The sequence below is a fragment of the Patella vulgata genome, chromosome 1 (assembly GCF_932274485.2).
Source record: "Patella vulgata chromosome 1, xgPatVulg1.2, whole genome shotgun sequence".
Classification (NCBI taxonomy): Eukaryota; Metazoa; Mollusca; class Gastropoda; family Patellidae; genus Patella; species Patella vulgata.
Window position 1 is genome coordinate 3,030,981 of NC_065879.2, and position 17,003 is coordinate 3,047,983.

At 39.1% G+C, this 17,003-nt stretch overlaps 1 long non-coding RNA gene across 1 annotated transcript; it reads left to right on the plus strand.

Moving 5' to 3' along the window:
* The first annotated feature begins 6,725 nt into the window (after positions 1–6,725).
* LOC130014436 (uncharacterized) lies at positions 6,726–11,837 on the plus strand. Its single transcript, XR_008789441.1, has 2 exons — positions 6,726–6,844; positions 7,902–11,837. It is a non-coding gene; the product is annotated as an uncharacterized LOC130014436 (long non-coding RNA).
* The last annotated feature ends 5,166 nt before the right edge of the window (positions 11,838–17,003 follow it).

A 17,003-nucleotide genomic window follows, 5' to 3' on the forward strand; every position in this document is an offset into this window, starting at 1 on the left:
AGATGGCGTTATTTGAAGAAGAATGTTTAAAATATGTAGTTTTGATGCTGCGGGTTCAACAATAGTTCATGTTCCCTATACAGAGTTATTGGATACTCCAATTCAGTCGTGGTTAGGTTTAGATCAAGGCACCAGATGAAGCCATCTTTATAAAAATTAGCATGATTTCCAGTTGCCAAGTCAGATAGGATGTCATACACTGTATGACATAATGTGACTTAACGCAATTTGATTGGCTATTGTATTACCGTACATCAGTCCATCCGATGAGAGAGAGAGAAAATGGGGTTTTACGTCCACTCGACACAAAGCAGGTCATTTCGGGACTAACATATGGTTCAATTTTATTTCAATAAGGAAACCGGAAGACCCGGAGAAAACCCACGAGGTTGGACAGGCGACCCTACTCCTTGTCACGTACAACCGGGGGATCGAAACCAATAATTCGCTTGGGCGTAGGGTCTTTAGCAGTGGGAGGAAACCGGAAGACCCGGAGAAAACCCACAAGGTTGGACAGGCGACCCTACTCCTTGTCACGTACAATAGTTCTAAATGATAAGGGCAGTTCAATTTTTCATTATAGGTCATGAGATGTAAACAGGGCTAGCGCTAATCCCAAACCAACCCTAAACCTAGCCCCAATGCTTACTCTAAAACTACAATTTCGCCAACAATCACGTGCCCTAACATTGAACGACCTTGACAAAAATTGAGCTGGCCGTAACAGATAGATTTAGCCCTATCCTTACGCGCGTGTGTAAAATGCAGCCGCCAGTCCTGTAGCCGCGGTAAATGCAGATGTATTTCACAATTTTATCGGCAATAAAATAGCCGAGACCATTGAAGTATTTATGGGTATTTAGAGTCTATTTTAATTTAATAAATTCATTCATCGATAAATACCAAAAATCAGATACTATATATCAGATACTACGTACACCGCCCATCGGTTAATTTATCGACACTCACTGACGACAAATTCATTTCTTTCGATTTATCTTCGTATCCGTCGTGCAAATAACTGTTTAGCATTTTATGATTGTGCGTCTCGGCAACACACGATTGTATTCTCTATTATTAATCAATCACTCGTTAACTTTTCGTACATAACTTTTTTCACGACTCCATTTTGAAGTCCAAGGGATTTGCCAGTGGCATTCCATGGTTCGCGGTAACTCCTCAGCTAATCAATGCTATTACCGTAAAACGGTCCAAGGCACTACCCCAGTTAACATTGATGGTTAGATTTACGTAAAGTTTACGTCATTATGGTTAGATTTTGGTTAGCGTCCAATAATGGTAAAATTCTTTGGTTAAATTTACGTTACTTTTACGTCATAATGGTTATGGTTACTTTTACGTCAGAAAATGACGTAAATGTAACGTAAACTTTATGACAGATTACTAACCAATTTTTTTCCCTTTGAATACTTCTTGATTAAATAACATTACAAGTGTGTGCACATTCTAACAATTGATATATAGTCGGAATTCAGACATAATAATTATATATGTATTATTGGTTATAATTCTAACGTTAATCTAACGTAAATTTTACATCAGGTTTCTAACCGTTAGTTTATGGTTAGTTTTCTGACGTAAATCTAACGTTAGTTTTCTGACGTAAATCTAACGTTAGTTTTCTGACGTAAATCTAACGTTAGTTTTCTGACGTAAATCTAACGTTAGTTTTCTGACGTAAATCTAACGTTAGTTTTCTAACATAAACCTGATATTAGTTGTAAAACGTAAAACAAATGTCAGTTTAATGTCATGATACTAACAATTAAGGGCCTGACAAGACGGCTGTCTAGTCATTAAAATGGGACAAAAATGGGTAAGACCCTGGCTCGCTAGCCTGGAGGTCGGGTGTTCGATCCCTGCATTGGCCGAGAAAGTTCATCCAGATTTCCGGCGTTTTTTCCCCTTGTCAGTGATGCAGGACGAAGAGCCTGACAAGGACAGCTGTCTAGTTGTTCAGATGGGATAAAAAAAAAAAACGAGGTCCCGTGTACACATTGGCATGCATGTAAAAGATCCCTTGACAGTTGGAATTCGATATAAGAGTAGGCCGTAGTGCCACTGTCGGGGCAAAATTCCCCTCATAACACACTGTATGGTGTATGGCCATCTTCATTAGCCCAGTTCGGAGCAGAACAGTTGGACGTTAAACCCCATTTCATTTCATTACATTTTATATCCATTTCTAAGTGGGTAAGACGCTAGCTCGCTAGCCTGGAGGTCGGGTGTTCGATCCCTGCATTGGCCGAGAAAGTTCATCCAGATTTTCCAGCGTGGTTCTCCCTTGTCAGTGATGCAGGACAGAGGGGCTGACAAGGAAAGCTGTCTAGTTGTTCGGATGGGACGAAAAACCGAGGTCCCGTGTACACATTGGCGTGCACGTAAAAGATCCCTTGGCAGTTGGAATTCGATATAAGAGTAGGCCTTAGTGCCGCTGTCCGGGCAAAATTTCCCTCATAGCACACTGTATGGCGTATGCCTGTCTTCATTAGCCCAGGTTAGGAGCAGAAAAGTAGGACGTTAAACTCCATTTCATTTCATTTCATTTCTAAGTGCCCAAGAATAGAGATCTAGCTCCTTTAATAGTTGCGAACTGTTGGTGACACACAAAGAGAAAACGAATGAATGAATGATCTACTCTCATTTCAAATTCCAAATGTCAAGGGTTCTTTTACGTGCACACCCACGTGATGGACTAGACACTGTTTTTTTTAGGTCCTCTGTCCTACACCACTACTAACAAAGGGAACTTTCTCGACCAACATGGGGATCACGTTGGCTAAGTGAGTAAGACGCTGACTCGCTAGCCTGGAGGTCGGGTGTTCGATCCCTGCATTGGCTGAGAAAGTTCATCCAGATTTTCCTGCGTGTTTTCCCCTTGTCAGTGATACAGGACGGAGGGCCGGACAAGAACAGCTGTCTAGTCAGGGATGAAAAACTGAGGTCACGTGTACACACAGGAGTGCACATGAAAGATCCCTTGGTAGTTGGAACTTGATATAAGAGTAGGCCATAGCGCCGCTGCCTGGGCAAAATTTCCTTCATAGCATACTGTATGGCGTATGCTCGTCTTCATTAGCTCAGTTTAGGAGCAGAACAGTAGGACATTAAACCCGATTTCATTTCATTTTTCTCGACCAACACGGAAATTGAACCCCTCATTTGCTAGCCAGTGTGTTACTAATTACCAGAGAGAGAGAGAGAAATGGGGTTTAACGTCTACTCGACACAAACTAGGTCATTTCGGGACTAACATATAGTTTAATTTTTATTTACATAATTCGCTTGCGCGTAGGGGTCTTTAGCAGTGGGAGAAAACCGGAGGTTGGACAAGCGACCCTACTCCTTGTCACGTACAACCGGAGATTCGAAACCACGACAGTCAACTCAATGATAGACTTTATGATACAGCGCCCGCACGCTAACCATTCAGCCATCCAACCCCCCCCCCCCCCCGTTACTAATTACTAAGTTTGTGAAATGTAGGTTTTTCCTCATGTAGATTTGTCCTGATGAAATCGGTTTATTGTCCTACTGTTCTGCTCCGACTGGGCTAATGAAGACAGGTACATACCATACAATGTGCTATGAGGGAAATTTTGCCCCAGCAGCGGCACTATGGCCTACTAATATCGAATCCAACTGCCAAGGAATCTTTTCGTGCAAGCCAATGTATACATGGTACCTCGGTTTTTTGTCCCATCTGAGTGACTAGACTACTGTCCTTGTTCCTGCACCTCTGACAAGGGGAAACCATGTCGGAAAATCCTGATGAACTTTCTCCACCAATGCAGGGATCGAACACGTGCTCTGGATTATCGAGCCAGCATCTTACGCACTTAGCCACCGTGGCTTTATCAAAATTAGTAATGAAGATGTGCTATGACAGAAATTTTGCCTGGACAGCAGCATTACCGCACTTACTAATGAAGATGTGCTAGGAAAGACATTTTGCCTGGAGAGCAGCATTTCCGCATATAGTCATTACCAATAGGTGCACTAATCCGTGCATTCACTAGTCCACTAGTCTGACTCTATAAAATACTATAAATATGAGTATTAAAGAAACCCAGTAGATATGGTGACTGATATCACCCTTCGTAAGGCGATAACCCAAAATCACGGCATTTTAACCCGAAATCACAACATTTTAACCATTATAGCATATGCCCTTCTTCATTAGCCCACTTGGAATAAAATAGTAGGATGTTCAAACCCCATTTAAAATTCATTTTCATACTTTTCTGCACCAGTCGGACTATTGAAGATAGTCATACGCAATGCAGAGTGCTATGACGGAAATTTTCTATGGACTGTGGCAGGGCGGAGGATCTGGCAAGGGATAAGGTATAGTTGTTCGGGTCATACGAAAAATCAAGTCCTCATGTACATATTGGCATGCACGTAAAAGACACTCCGACAGTTGTAATTCAATATCAGAGTAGGCCATATAGTGCCGCTATCCGTGCAAAGTTTCCGTCATAGTACACTGTATATAGTGTATGCCTGTCTTCATTAGCTCACTCAGAGCTTAAATCAATGTGTGTTGTTAATGTCATTTAAAATGGCGGCTGTCTACATATACAATAGGCGTTTTTGTGAACCGATTAGATTAGACCGATTAGCTATTATACGCATTTGTGAACCAAGTTGATTATGCTAATCGTTACATTTGTGAGACGATTTAACTCAACTGATTAGGCAAATCGACCTCATCGTCCCAGGAGGTGTTTAGGCGATTAGATTTGACGTTTTCAAAATGGCGGAATGTTCGACATCGTAAGTAATTTTTAATGCTTATTGTTGTTTTTCTCCATAAAAAATGTTTTTTTAAAACGCATTTGATGTGTTTAAAGTAGCTAAGTCTCTAACTCAATATCATCCAAAATCTTCAACATTGAAAACACGATTTATTTGTCAAATTATATCAACATTCATGTTGTGATCTTAACGGGAAAAGATGGGCTTTTGATATCCAATATTTAAGACAAAATAAACATTTTACCATTGGTACACGAATCGTGTACCATAATGCGCTTCAGCCCTAGTTGTATCAAGAGACTCGAGGGACGTGGCTAGACACATTGCACCAAATCAAACGGCGTATGTAAACTGGAATAACCAGACGCTAGAAATTTGCACTCGCTTGAGACTGCTGGCTTATTTCGCCGAACATAACGGATTTGAAATTGGAGTAAAAACGGAAACCATTGAATGTAAATCAGTTTATATACATTCATACTACAGTATTATATGCATTGCGACCCACTTTTGTCAATTTCTAGGTCCCAAATGTTAGCGATTTAGCTCCTTTAATGTTAACTTTATAGTCCACAAGAATGTTAGATCACCTCTGGCTCTAAGCAATTTTAGGCCCTCTGGGTGCCAGCAGTGTCACTGTAATCTGTAGGTAACTTGGACTACACGTGAAACACACGCCCCCCTCGTCATGTTACCAGAGACAATTTTTTTTCTGATCGGTGTCCGTGGTGGCAGCCATCTTACCAAATCGTAATTATCAAATTTCACATTTGTGGACCATAGCTAATCAAATCGAAATCATACCAAATCGTACTAGCAAATCAAAACCTAATCTAATCGACTCACAAAAACGCCTAATATATAAAATAGGTCATGAGTCGATTGGTGCCGTTTTTTTATTTCGAATTTAAAAGTTCAACACTTAATTATATAAGTTGTAAAACCATATAAAAATAAAGGTTGGACCAAGACTAGTTCCATTTTTTTAAGTTATGAATCTGAAAAATAGATAATATAGAGCGAAGCTCTACAGCATCGCGCGAAGCGCGGTGCTTGAGCAAAGCTCTTTTCCGGTAACACAGGAGCGTAATTGAAAATGTTACCCACAGACTGTTGATTAAGAAAAAATTCAGACCGAAACCGGATACACTGGAGAAAATAGGCAATGCGCATGTCAACTTACCAAATCTCGTCCAAGCAAGATTACGCGCCTCATAGAACTATTTCTATGATGCGTCTAATCAATGACGTCACATATTTTTTACGTCAATGAAAATAATTCTCACACTTTTTTGTTCTTTTTTTTAAAAACAAAATTAATGTATAAAATTTAGATCTAAATAAAAATCAATTTTGAAAAACTAAATTATTTAACATTTTTTGTATCACTTGAGAAAATTAATTATGAAGGTTTTATATTTGACAATGATCAGCTTCGCTCTACTCAGGCAATGCCTGTTACATATTAATGACCCAGTCAATTAACATAGAGATCTACTCTAGCTAAAAAAGTCCATATATTTATCGTCTCTCGATAAAAGACCTATCTCTGAAAATTAAAATTCCCCGATTTGATTATTCTTTTAATATAACATAATTATGTAACCTCATATAAAATATGGTAGAGCGTATACAAACAAATTATATGAATAGATTCATTATCAGAAATATTACAGGCCTTTCAAACGAACAGCCGCCATTTTCAGAACTACATAGATGTAAAAATATATTTTTATCGACTCGGGCAAGGTCAAGGTCACGATCTGTTCACGGTTGATGATTGTGTTTAAATCGGTTTATATCATATTATTTCTATTCACATTACAATATTTTTTTTATAGGTTACGGTTATTGTTGTTATTTATCTAAATTGCTTCAATTATTTATTAAATATTTTTTGTTTGTTCGTTTGACCGGAACGTACGGAATTCTGGGATTTAAAATGGCGGCATAATGTAATTATTATTTTTCCCAAACAAGAAATGATGCCGTGATTTAAAGTTAAATAAAGCTATTCCACACATACACACACGATTTTGGATTCAGCAAAGTAAAGTTGAAGGTAAGTGCACTTTTTATGCGAACTTCCGTTGACAGTATACCGATAGATCTAATGTTGATAAAAAAAAATAATCTGGCCGTGGAAAAAGTTTGCACGCAACTTTGTATATCAGACAGTCAGTATTTGTTTTTAACACGATGCAGTTACATTGTCCGTAAACCATACTATTCATAAACAAAATCAACATTGCTTTAAGTTATCGAAAGTAATACTGGTTCCAAAATTATCAAACACATAACGAATTTATTAATGATGTAGACTGTTAAAATTCAGGCTGTGCTAATTATAATATAAGTACATGTAGTATTTTCTAAACATTTTTATGGGTGTTTCAGGTTGGGTTTTTTTGTTGTTATTGTACTGATATTTTTGCAAATTTAATAATGCATAATGCAAGAGCTAAATCTATATATTGTACGTAGGTTAAGTAGGTATTTCTTGAGACTGTAAATGTTAAAATTTTTTATAAGACATTTTAATGTATTAACTTGCTAAGTCTATAATCAAGTATCAATGCCATCGGGTACTCGAGATGTTCAAAGATTCAAACACTGGCGGTTAATGTTAATGATTTAATTTAATTGAAAAATGGATAATCAAGACTCTAATTATATACATAGGCCTATAACATTAAATAACAAGTTTGCCCGTACATACTTGTACATAAAGGTTTCAGTCCTACTCCCCTGCTTATTTTTTCTTGTGGTGGCCAAGAAAGTTCATCAGGATTTTCTGGCATGGTTCCTCTTTTAACTGGTGCAAGACAGAGAGGCTGGTAAGGGCTAATGTACAGTTGTTCGGATAGGACAAAAAACCAAGCTCTTTTGTACACACGGTCCAGTCAAAATTTCCATCACAGCACACTTTCAAGCATTTGTCCAACTTCTTTAGCCCAGTTTGAGCAGAACAGTATGATGTTGAACCCCATTTCATTACAGATCCACAGTAGGTTGGCTGTCAGCCCAGTTGGAGCTGAACAGTAGGCCGTTTAACCCAATTACGTTTTTTTGGGGGAGTATAAAGTTGCTTTTTATTTATTTATTTTTTTTTTTTACAGATCCTACATGTATATTTGAGCACCCTTGGTGGCAGTAATGACAAAGAAGTTCTAAAAAGATTTATATGGGCTTTATAATGATAGCTAGACAACACTACTACTTGCCAAACACTACTACTTGTCACATAACGTAATGATATAAATATATATGTATCTATGGTAGCACAAATATCATCAGAATGTAGGCCAAAGCTTTACAAGCATTGTAGGCCTAAAATACTTTCTGTCTGAACTTTTGACAGTCAATTCTTTGATGACTAGTTAGTTTAGAGCAGATATCCTGTCACAGTATTATATAACAGCTCTTTGGCTTAAAGTTTAAACTGAGTTGTATCAGTGAGTTGAAAATCATCTGTGTTCCTGTTATTGCTCCCTGCTGCAGCCAGTAAACAATAACCTTTTGCGTTCCTTACAAATCTTCCAATTTTTACTGATAGATCAACCATAGCAAAGATCTCTATTAAGATTATATTTGTAATGTTTGTAACAAATTCTATGACATAGGTATAATATTGGTGTAGTTAAGTATATACCATATTTATGCACACATTTCAATGTTGGCATATTATTAGTCTCTATCATCTAGAAAAAAATATTCTATATTCTACGAATATTAGTGTGGTTGCGTTGTCAACATTTGAGAATAATCGGTCATAGGCTAGATTATCCGGTCTTTTACATTATCATAAACAAAGTCTAAGGAAGGTAACTAGTCCTAAAACAAGATGTTGACGCCCATGAAATTTATATAAGAATGCCATTTCCGAAAGTCCATTTGATTGCATTGTCAGTTCAATATCCAACACTCTTAATTTTTTTTTATTGTAAAATTTCTCTCTTCATGGGCCATATCTATGTTGTTTTTTTTTATTGAATCCTAATTCGTCATCACGATTCATGTTTGTTTATAAATGCAAGTGTTATTGACAACTGTCCCAGACCCTCATTATTTATATGGCCCAACTTTTCTTCGGCGTACACCGGCACGGTATTAGACTAGGATAACAGTCTCGAAACTCGTGGAGTTGAAAAACATTAGTCTTATATACCGCCTCTACTTAATTATGGATGTAGGTCGGAAAAATGTAAAATTTGGCAATTTGACTTATACTCAACATCGACTTATACCCTGTATGGTAATGTGATGATGCCCCCTCTTCCAGACAAGACATAGGCTATAACTGTTTCAAATGACAAGTGCTAAATGAAGTATTTATGTGGTCTTTGGTGAAAGAAATGAAATGAAATGAAATGGGGTTTAACGTCCTACTATTCTGCTCCTAACCTGGGCTAATGAAGACGAGCATATGCCATACAGTGTGCTATGAGGGAAATTTTGCCTGGGCAGCGGGGCTACGGCCTACTCTTATATCGAATTCCAACTGCCAAGGGATCTTTTACGTGCACGCCGATGTCTACACGGGACCTCAGTTTTTCGTCCCATAACGACTAGACAGCTGTCCTTGTCAGTCCCTCCGTCCTGCATCACTGACAAGGGAAACCACGCCGGAAAATCAGGATGAACTTACAGGGATCGAACACCCGATCTCCAGGCTAGCGAGCCAGCGTCTTACCCACTTAGCCACTTGATCCCCCCCTTTGGTGAAAGAGAGAGAGAGAAATGGGGTTTACCGTCCACTCGACACAAACTAGGTCATTTCGGGACTAACATATGGTTTAATTTTTTATTTACATAATTCGCTTGCGCGTAGGGGTCTTTAGGAGTGGGAGGAAAACGGAGGACCCGGAGAAAACCCATGAAGTTGGACAGGCGACCCTACTCCTTGCCACGTACAACTGGGGATTCGAAACCACGCCAGTCGACTCAATGACAGACTTTATGATACAGTGCGCGCACGCTAACCATTCAGCCATCCACCCCCCCCCCCCCTTTGGTGAAAGAAAACAGAGCTGTGGCTAGTGAAATGAAAGTTTAACGTCCTACTGTTTTGCTCTGAACTGGGCTAATGAAGATGGGCATACGCCATACAGTGTGCTATGTGGGAAATTTTGCCCGGACAGTGTCACTACGGCCTTCTCTTATATCGAATTCTAACTTCAAGGGCTCTTGTACGTGCACGCCAATGTGTACATGGGACCTCATTTTTTTGTCCTATTTTAATGACTAGACAGCTGTCTTGTCTAGCCCTCTGTCCTGCATCACTGACAAGGGAGAATCATGCCGGAAAATCTGGAATAACTTTCTCGGCCAATGCAGGGATCGAACACCCGACCTCCAGAATAAATAGCCAGTGTCTTACCGACTTAACCAACGTGATCCCCGTTGTGGCTACAATTCCTGGATTTGAAGGTCAGGTATGATATGAAACGAATATTTTGAACCGGTTCACCAATGCAACCAATCCGTGACGGGTTAACTGATAGAGGGTTACATCCTTGATATAAATATACTTGTCGCGGGTTTTAAAAATAGAAATATATATATAAAGGTAGCTCAAAATTCATCTCTACATGTACATAGGCCAAGGGGGGATCATGTGGCTAAGTGGGTAAGACGCTGACTCGCTAGCCTTGAGGTCGGGTGTTCGATCCCTGCATTGGCCGAGAAAGTTCATCCTGATTTTCCGGTGTGGTTTCCCATTGTCAGTGATGCAGGATGGAGGGCCTGACAAGGACAGCTGTCTAGTCGTTTGGATGGGACAAAAAAAACCCCAAGGTCCAGTGTACACATTGGCATGCACATAAAAGATCCCCTGGCAGTTGGAATTCGATACAAGAGTAGGCCATAGCGTTGCTGCCTGGGCAAAATTTCCCTTATAGCACACTGTATGGCGTAACCTTTTGCGTCTCTTCAAAAATATTTCAAATCTTTTGTCATGGATCAACCATTGCAAATATCCGTGTTACAATTATATTTGAAATGTGTTAAACCAATTCTGCAACACATGTAATATTGGTGTAGTATATATCTTTGTTTATACACCCACATATCAATTTTGGCCCTGTTTGTCCGTACACTGGGTGTGAAATGTGAATCATTCCGATTGTGAGAGGACAAGCATTATCAATATACAGCTTTTCAGGACTTTGCCTTCCTTGGTTAATTCTCCCTTTTTCAAATGCAATAGATGCTGTGTTTATTCTTAATTGATCTTTTTCAAATTTGTGTTACACACTGGAATCATGAGAGGACGAAACCTATCAATATTCAGCATTCCACAACATTCCATTCCAGTGTCGGCCGAGAAAGTTCTTCGTGATTTCCAGACTTGGTTTCCTCCCCTTGTCAGAGGTGCAGGACAGAGGGCCTGACAAGGAGGGACAGCTGTCTAGTCGTTTGGATGGTACGAATGACCGAGGTCCTGTGCACACATTGGTGTGCACGTGAAAGATCCCTTGGCAGTTTGAATTCGATATAAGAGTAGGCTTTAGCGCCGCTGTCTGGATAAAATTCCATAATAGGACACTGTATAGCATATTTCCATGTCATTAGCCCTGTCGGAATAGGACATTAAACCCCATTTCATTTCACTCATTCCAAAGTTAACTCCTATTCCATCAATACCTTGAGCAAATAAGATAGAGGCTATAGGTTTTGGCCCAATTTGGTCAATATCCCAGTTTTTTCTTTCTTATATGCATATCAGCACTTTCATAGCGCTAATGTAGACCTTTTTCTTGAACATTTTCCCTTGTCAGTGATGCCGGACAGAGGACCTGACATGGATGGCTGACTAGTCATACGGAAGGGACCAAAAAAACAAGGTACAGTGTAAACTCAAGTGTGTGTGTGTGAAAGATCCCTTGGCAGTTGGAATTTTATATAAGAGTACGCCATAGCTCTGCACACTGTGTGGCATATGCCCGTCTTCATTTCTCAAACAGCTGTGGATAAAAACTGTTAATATTTAAATGTGTATTTTGTATTTTATAACATTATATTTTTGTCTTTTAAATAAAGTATATGTATACATACTTGTAGTATATTTTGTCATATTATTCTGCTAGATTTTTAACTTTTCTGTGCAATACATTTAGAATTCTGACTGGTTATGGGTAGATAGAGAGCAATGGGGTAAAACATCCAATAGACATAAACTGTCCTTTGGGACTAAGTGATTCAATTCAAGTTGAATAATTCATCCGCACCAGGAATCTTTAGTAGTAGGAGGACCCAGAGAAAACCCATGTTCAAGTTGGGTGTGGAAACAAACCACTTGACTCAATGACAGACCTTATGATCTAAAGCGCACACGTTGGACCACTCAACTTTTAGCCTCACCCACGGGTCAGGAAAATTTGATTATTGATTGAATGTACTTCCCATTTACTGCCGCAAATAATGAATAATTTTGAAGGTTTTAATGGTTTGTTATATTTTCGTAACTTTGGTCATCAAAATTTGACATTAGAATTGCATCCGTAAATGATGTTAATTTAATGTTAGATTTACGTTATAATGGTCGGTTAGATATCCATCATTTTGCTCATCCTTTTAACGACAATTTAACGTCAGGAAATGACGTTAATCTAGCGTAAAGTTTACGTCATTTTTACGTTATATTTACATCATTTTCTGACGTAAATCTAACGTAAAGTTTACGTCATTTTCTGACGTAAATCTAACGAAAATGACGTAAACTTTACGCAAATTTTACGTTAGATTTACGTCAGAAAATGACGTAAAGTTTACGTTAGATTTACGTCAGAAAATGACGTAAATATAACGTAAAAATGACGTAAAGTTTACGTTAGATTAACGTCATTTCCTGACGTAAAATTATCGTTAAAAAGATGAGCAAAATGATGGTAAACTGACTGACCATTTTTACGTAAATGTAACGTAAAATTAACATCATATTGTTATGTGGGACTGTGCCACTACACATAATACTACTCTGTCATGTATATTGTTTCGCTTTTAGTATCTGTTGAATAAACGATGACGTAATTTATTCGGGAATAATTGAGCGTAGGGCGGCTAGTTGTGTACCAGTATGTGTCAGATGGGTATAGAATATAAATAATATTCAGCCGGCTGAATATATAAGGAATGGAGTATAGGCGGGGAAACGCTAAAATTCGGTAGTGTTCGTCGTCTCATGACCTAAAAGCTTCACACCAAATTTGAAAAGAACTTGCTAAATACATATAGTCTCTATCGCGTTGACAAGGTTTTCGGCAAGGCTGGGGGTGGGGGTCTGGGGCGGAACTTTGTAGGACGCTGAATATATATAGTATATAGGGTTTGTCCTCACACGACCCCAATACTTCCCACTAAATTTGAAAAGAATCACCGTCATAATCCAATTTCTGACGGACGGACGGACGGATGAGTGAATGGACAGGGCTGACGACATAATGTGTGTATAAAAATTCGTTATATTAAAGCACCTATCACGTTTACAAGCCAATATATATAAACTTTCAAATGCAACATATAGATAATTGTTGAATTGCTTGTTGGGTTCGGTGGTGGGGGGGGGGGGGCGGAGAAAGATGTAGGTACTAACAGGTAGCAAATCGTTCATTCAAAAATGTAATAATGGAGATATTATTTCCAAAAGCTTAATATTTCCATTTACACCTGAATTGGCTTTTAGAAAGGGGGTGGGGGGTGGGGTGGGCGAAGGATGGTCGGTACTGTCGTTGTCGATTTTTCTTATGTACGGCCTCACTCGTCAAACCTCGGCAGATTCCAGTACCCTACATCTAGAGTAACGGAATCTACCGAGGTTTGCCGAGTGGTACGGCCTTTGGCTTTGCTGCGCCAAGTCGAAGTCCAAGACGGTTAAACGGCTATTACAATGTATGTTTGATCCCAGCCACTGATCTATATCAGTGATCCCAGCCCACTCTCTTTTTTTCATCAACGATATTTCAGCACTGACAAGAGAGGCCCATATAGGGTTTTGTGACATGATGAACATGTCTCATTCTAGAAGAATATTTTGTATAGTAGTATCGTATTTATAAGAGTTAAAATGGGGGTTCAGTGGTTTATTTATTTATTTATTTTTTTTTTGGGGGGGGGGGGGATAAAAGGAAATCGGATCAAACATGATTGCCGACTAAACGGGAAAAAATTTGTCTTCATGAAGGAAGAGAACAGGATGGAAATTTGAGATTTGATAACAGCAACTGATACGGAATACGTAACTAAGGGTAAGCTCAAATCTGTATGCTTTAAAAAGACTGATATTGATTGATGATTGAGAATTTGTTTACTATTCCAGGTGTACTTCCTGTAACGCATGCGCGTTTAACGTACGGCAAACATTTAGCCTTTGTTCATTGACGTCACAATCAGTTTTTAGTTTTTTGGTTTCAAGCTTCCTGGACCTTTTTATCACTGACTTCCAGGCTAGGTCTAAATTTCATGGGACTATCCACTGTACTAGACCTCGACCTACGGTAGCTAGCATTAACATTATAACAAATATATCCTAATCCACTCCAGTCCAAAAAAATGAAATGAATTGCAATTGGATTGAAACCTAACTTAGCAAAAGATCAGCTTTTTGACAAGAAACAATAAAATTAAATACAAATATTTACACTTACAGATCCCTGTCGTCTCCATAATGAATAATATTACACCTATCCATATTTACTTTATAAATGCACTGACAACTCGGTGTAAAAAGATAGCGGATTACAACATGAACCGCGACTTCGACTGTCTTCCATTTTATTGCTAGGCGACGCTACAGAATAACACCACGTGACTAGCATCACGTGACTAAGGAGTTGCGTCTGATTGGATGATTTCGACGTCGATATCTATATTTAGCGATAGGCTATTATGGAAAGTTGTCCTAGCCATACACTTTAAATCTCTGGCTTTCAGGCTAGGTCTAAAAGCAAACCACTTCAAATATGACATACATATTAAAACAATCTTAATTATAAGGCCTAGTCATAATTAGCCTAGTAATACGGTACTAGTCTATGCGGGTCTTCTCTTCTAGGCTAGGCCTAATTTTGTTAAGCTAGCTTAGTAGCTAAGCTACGCCTACTTAAGTACTTACTGTCAAGTTTTTTGCATACTTTTTGACAAGAAACAATAAAATTAAACACAAAAATATAAACTTACAGATCCCTGTCGTCTCCATAATGAATAATATTACACCTATCCATATTTACTTAGTAAATCCACTGACAATTCAGTCAAAAGTATAGCAGATTACAACTTGAATTACACCTTGAACGCTTCTTCCATTGTATTGCTAGGCGACGCTATAGAAGCGGACCACGTGATAGCGTCACGTGACTAAATGTTGTGTGCGATTGGATGATTATGACGTTGATATCTATATTTAGCGATCACCTCTCTATCCGCGAATTTATTTCTTTATTTCGCGTTATATTTAGCAACCCAAAACCAGAAATCAACAGAACAGACCAATTTAAGGCTTAAATATTTATTTCATTTTTATACGTCCACATTCATAATGTGAACGTATTATGCCGTCGCCCCTGTCTGTGTGTGTGTGTGTGTGTGTGTGTGTGTGTGTCTGTGGTTCGCCTACAGGGCGCAATTCTTCATGGATTTTCTTCAAACTTGGTATACTTATTCCTTATACCCCAAGGAAGATCCCTATTGTTTTTGGTGCATGCCCGACCCCCCGGGGCAGAGCCACGCCCATTTCTAGTATTTGTTTGTTTGTCGTCTACAGGCCACATTTCTTAACTAATAATCTTGAAACTTTGCATACACATTCTTTGTACCCTAAGGAACATCCCTATCGTTTGGGGTGCATGCCCAACCCCCAGGGGCAGAGCCACGCCCATTTTCTTTTCGTGTGTCTTTGTGTCGCCTACAGGGCGCAATTCTTACTGGATTTTCTTCAAACTTGGTATACTTATTCCTTATACCCCAAGGAAGATCCCTATTGTTTTTGGTGCATGCCCGACCCCCAGGGGCAGAGCCACGCCCATTTCTAGTATTTGTTTGTTTGTCGTCTACAGGCCACATTTCTTAACTTATAATCTTGCATACACATTCTTTGTACCCTAAGGAACATCCCTATCGTTTGGGGTACATGCCCAACCCCCAGGGGCAGAGCCACGCCCATTTCCCATTTTCTTTTCGTGTGTCTTTGTGTCGCCTACAGGGCGCAATTCTTACTGGATTTTCTTCAAACTTGGTATACTTATTCCTTATACCCCAAGGAAGATCCCTATTGTTTTTGGTGCATGCCCGACCCCCAGGGGCAGAGCCACGCCCATTTCTAGTTAGAGAAAGGTCGTGGGGGTGGGGGCGATGGTTCAGCGGATAAGACATTGGTTCACTAACACATATCATAAGAGATAAGCTTATAGGTTTTTAAGATAAGATATTTGATGTAGATTTAAGGTAAAGAAGAAGTTTTTTTCCTGAAAAGATTCAGGTTATTTAAGGTTAAGGTAAACATTGTCACAACACCTGCAATGGGGGCGGGGGGCCTCAAAAAACATTCACAACACCTTTAGTGACTTTATGTTGGTGTCTAAATGTGCTTGAGATGATATTGAATAATAAAAATTGGAAGAAAATCAAACATAATGTCTTTGAAATGTGTAACTTTGGAAAATATGAAAAAATATACCATTCAGCACTGTGCAGCTACAGGGTAAACAATTCAACATGGGTAATCACAGTCTCACAGAGATCCCCGAATATATATACTACAACCATGAAGACTTCAAATTTTGAAAACTTTCTTTGTTTTAGCACACCAAGTCCATATAATCCATTTTTATACGTCAACATTCATAATGTGGACGTATATTGCCGTCGCCCCTGTGTGGGTGGGTGTGTGTGTGTCGCCTACAGGCCACAATTCTTAAGTGATCATCTTCAAACTTTACATACTTATTCCTGATACCCTAAGGATGATCCCTATTGTTTTTGGTGCATGCCCAAGCCCCAGGGGCAGAGCCAAGCCCATTCCTTATATTTATTTATTTGTTTGTCATCTACAGACCGCATTTCTTAACGTATCATTTTGAAACTATGCATACTTATTCTTTGTACTATAAGGAACATCCCTATCGTTTGGGGTGCATGCCCGACCCCCAGGGGCAGAGCCACGCCCATTTTCTTTTCTTTTTATGTCTGTGTGTCGCCTCAGGCCACAATTCTTAATCAATCGTCTT